Raw genomic sequence first — 5,109 nt, forward strand, 5'->3', positions numbered from 1 at the left:
TATATTACAGGTTTGTTGAATAGGTCTAAATTATGTAATGAGTTGTGGCTGGTTTGTTATTAGTAATTGATGGGTACTGAGTACACATCTGCAGGACAGTACACATGAATTATTAAGTCTACTCAATAATTCATGTGTATATAGTGCTGTGCACAGTAGTGTATGGTCAATGTTTCTATTCAGTATTGAATGTGTGAGCATGTGCATGCATGCATGAGTGGGTGCCCATACTTTCACGGTTCAGCCTCTTGCAGGTTACAAGTCCTGCCCCAGGAGGATTTGCTTTTGTACAACTTTTGATGTTTGTTGATGTAATTTTAGTTGTGTGTCCATTTGAATGCCAAGATCTCTAACACTATCAATAGTTTTGATAATTGTGCCATTCAATGTGTAGGGGATCTGATAGTGGTGTGGACCAATATGGAGGACCTTACACTTGGTAATGTTGAATGATAAAAGCCATTGCTTGGACCAGCAGAAGAGAGCATAAATGTACTTATGCAGTTCTCTAACATCTTCAGGAGACTTAATACATCGAAAAAGTTTGGTATTGTCAGCAAATAACACAAGGGAATTCTTAACTATAGTAGGGAGGTCATTTACATAAATGACAAACAATAGGGGTCCCAAGACAGAGCCTTGGGGAGCTCCACTCCTAACAGATGACCACGGAGAAAATTCTCCATTTATCACAACACATTGTTTCCTGTGTACAAGAAAAGACTTGATCCAATTTAGAAGATTTCTTGAGATTCCGTAAGCTGCAAGAGTCTTGGGTGGGGGACAGTATCAAATGCTTTCCAGAAGTCAAAGTAAATGACATAAATTTGTATACCTGACCAACAAGTGAGTTAATATGTGTTTTTAATGATTTGAGTACTTTACAGGTAACAGAAGTGAGATTAATTGGTCTATAGTTTGCAACATTGTGCTGGCTACCAAACTTATGAATGGGAACCACGTGGCCGATTCTCCAACTCTCAGGAAGAGTTCCAGATTGTAAGGACTTACTATATATTATGGCCAGGGGTACACATATAATGTCACTAGGTCCTGGGGATTTGTCAACTTTAAGTGATTTCGATTTATCTGGTGCATGGGGAGTTTGTTAAAGTGAATGATGGAAGAGATGTGGTGTCTTCAGAAATGAAAACACTGGAGAAGAATTCACCAAATGCATGAGCTTTGAGACTATCTGAGGTGATTTTGTTGCCATTGGGTTCATGAATGTCTTGTATTTTAGTCCTTGTTTTTAATCTAGAATTCACATATTTCCAGAAGCTCTTTGGATTCTGCTTGATATTATTGTTCAAAGTTTCTACGAAGCTGCTATTTGTGACTTTTAACTGCAAATAGCTATCACCAGTCTCTATCATATAATGCCATACTCCCAAGACTCCCAACGGCCAGCCTACATGCTAATATAACCCACAATTAAATATATTTGAGTGTTGTATAAAAGTACACAGCTAGCTGTGCGTATATGATTGTATCATCAAACCACATTTCTTTAACACAAACAGTAACTTCCCTTTGATTATTGCTTAAATAGCTATATAGCTGTACACTCCAAAATCTGTTAAATGTAGAAACCATTCAATATTCAGAGTTTGTCAGCATTTTCAAGGGAGCTGCATTGAGTACATTCTAATTAAGATCCTGTCTAGTGACTACACCATTGTATTTGAGTGCACACAGGTGTGTACTGTGCAGAGCTGCTGTACAGGCTATTTTAGCAGAAGGGTAGCTGGAAACCCTAACAATCGTACACTACATAAACATCAAAAGTGAAATATCAAGATCGACATACCCTAATAGAGCAGCCACCCGTAATACAGCAGTTGAATAAAAATTGTGATGCAACCCACGTTGAAATCACTCACGGATTCCATCTCAGAGAGGGTCTAATTTTCAAAATTTTCTTTGGGGGCCAGACCCCCCATATTTCACATGCTAGTGTGCTTTGCACACTAAGGTGTGCCTTCCCTGTAGTGTCATTTCATTTTGACTGTGTCCCCCTTTCCAAAAGTCTGGATGCATCCCTGGGCTAAATCATAACTGTCATTGTGTATTTACTATATATTTGCACATATTACATTAATAATTATCAGAAAATATCTTTCTATATTATATGCACTTGATAATGTATAATTACTTGTGCAACAAGAGTGAGTTATGAAAGAAATTGAATGTGGGACATGGTAGTGATAATATTTGACATAATACTGTTGGCAGAATTAAGTGATGGTCAGACCACTTCAACTGTTTCTCTCAGCCAAGCTACAATATGCATATGATTGCTGTGCCACTTGTCAGTAGCCAGTTATACGTATGCTGAAATATTACTTTGGTGATGAGCTTAAAAGGTAACTTGCATCCTATCATGACATTTTCACTACCTGCAAGGTGATCATGTGTGGATATAAATATTTTGTACTAAAAAATACAGCGGAACTTCTCACATTTTGGGATCCAGAATTTTTGCTCACTTTTTGCTGTAATGTAGAGGTTTTCCTCTTTCAGAGGTAAAAAAAGTATTAACCAGACCAAAATTTTTGCCCTTATTATGGAGGGTTTTTCTATTGTGTCCTTAATTCGGGGAGTTGTTAAGAGAGGTTCCACTGTATAGCGTCGGCTGGGCCCAAGAAACAAAAGATTTAGTTGAAGTGGCCTTAGGAGACAAGCTATATTCAGTGTGTTTTAAACAGATGTGTGTAGGTTCCTATCAAGTAATTATCACCATTGATGCGATGGCTGGTTGACATGTACAGGTGAAAAGACTTCATTATAGTAATCAACACATTTTATTAGTTCACTTTGTGATGTTTCATGTTTGTTTAGTGTGACCAAATACTTTTCAATCACTGCTATTTGTATTTTGTAATATTATTGATGGAGTAGAAGAGAGAAGGTTGATGGGTTGTGTTGTTCTGCTCTTCATTGTTATCTTTACGAAAGTCAGTAAGGTAACATCACTTCACTGTTCTGATCAACAGCTACCAGCTAGTAGTGCACAGCAAAAAAATATGAATTTTCCTTTTATGTGCTACACAGGTGAAGCACATATAGTCATCTTTTTTCTTACACATTTGTGCACTGTTCACAAATGTAGCGAAGTTGCAAACATATATGTGCTACTGGAGGAAATGTGTTGAAATACCATTTCCATCATATGTGGTCATGATTTGCATAGTCACAAATTTAACCTATTTTACACATGTGTTTAATATGCAATTGGGTGTGTAAATTCAAGTTTTTTTGCAGTGGTGATGATGACCTTCAACAAGTCACTTCCTAACACTGCCTGGTTGATGACTGTACCATCATGATGATCGATACTGGAGGGATACCAATAGTCTCATTGTTACTACCGGACCCCAACAGATGGCCATACTTTAGCAGACTAGAAATAGAGCCACCTTGTCTAGCAGCTAATAGTCTCAGCATGGATGAACTAGCTTTTCAGTGTAATTATGGGTGGGGACCAGTATGTTATTAGTGTTTGTGGATAGTTATATATATATCTAGATAGTTGTGGTACATTTGCTCTTCAAACAGTTATGCAATCTGTTTGGTATGCTGCTAATGCTTTACAGTCTTACTGTAGTTTGGTTTTCAACCACTGCTATATATATATATATATATATATATATATATATATATATATATATATATATAATTATTCCAATGCAAGGATGGATGTTACACACACCTTACTGTCCTTTCATTACACTATTCTCCACACAGCAACGTGTCGTGATAATGACGAAGCTGATGTGTACAAAGATGAAAGGGTTGTGTGAAGAGTGCTTTTATAAGTAGCAACCAGCCAGGATTGTAATCATAAAAGACTAAACATAAAGTGTCTGTTATCATTTTAATGTACAAGTTAGTTCATTTTATCTGACTACACTGATAAAATCTGCCAGCATGAGACTGCATACATGCTATTAGCCATTGTAAAAATAACAATATCAAATTTATATAGTAGGGCTGGAACGAAGGTCAAATTTTAATCTCTGAAGCTTCTTGTAAAAAAGCTACTTAAGCTTTGGAGCTTTGTTGATATTAGTAGTTAATGATCATAACTGATGTGTGTACACCCATAATTATGGTCTCACACTTTCTTACAGCTGTAGTGCAAGCTCTAGTAAAACTACTAATATGCCAAAATTTGTCAATCCTCTAAGGTTAAAAACCTCCAAAGGTACCGAAGCTGTTGCCTCAACCCTACTAGCTATGTTGCACAAGCCAAAAGGTATTAGCTATGATTATTCAGAAAGCACAAAATTATTAACAAAACAGTTGTTATGTAACTTGAAGAAATAAATCATGCAGTTCATAAGTATTACAGTATATACTGTTAACTTGTACACAACTAATAGGTGATTGGGAATACACTTGAGCAACAATGCAACATATAAACCAACGTTTGTCCATTGATCACACAATCATGAATGTATGTATCAAGGATGACTCCAGGAATTTTGGGTACAGGTTTCCAAATTTTTGCTGCATGCACACTTAAATCATAGATAGTATACTACATTGTCTGTGGTATACTATCTATGCTTAAATCTAGGGGAGTCTGGGAGCATGCTCCAAGAGGAAAATTATGTATTCTGAGATTGAATCTGCATAGTAACAATTTTCACCAAAAAATCTTTTAGCTGACATTTTAAACATATGTTAGGAATTGATTCACTCATAGGCTTGCTTGCAATTGTTTCTGCTGGCACTGTATCAGGAGCAGGCTACTAAAGAGTTAGGAGGTGGAGATTTGAAATTTGAAGCATACAACAGACATGGATGCCATTTATTCCCCCATGAAAATTTTCAGGTCTTACACAGTGTTACTGTGTTGTACAGGTAAACTAAAAATGCAAGATGTAACTGTTCTATTAGACTGCTCTATTAGAGTGTTTCAATCTGAATCTTTGGAACCTTTGCAAATCAATTCACAATCAATTTTAACTGCCTGAATATACTTTACCACTTTCTGGAAACCTCAGAAACCCCCCTAGATCCACCCCTGTATACTACCCCTAAAATTCAACTACAGCAATCAAAAACAGCATTGTTTAACATTTAGACATTGTCGAAGGATTA

This window comes from Dysidea avara, chromosome 5, assembly GCF_963678975.1.
Source record: "Dysidea avara chromosome 5, odDysAvar1.4, whole genome shotgun sequence".
NCBI lineage: Eukaryota > Metazoa > Porifera > Demospongiae > Dictyoceratida > Dysideidae > Dysidea > Dysidea avara.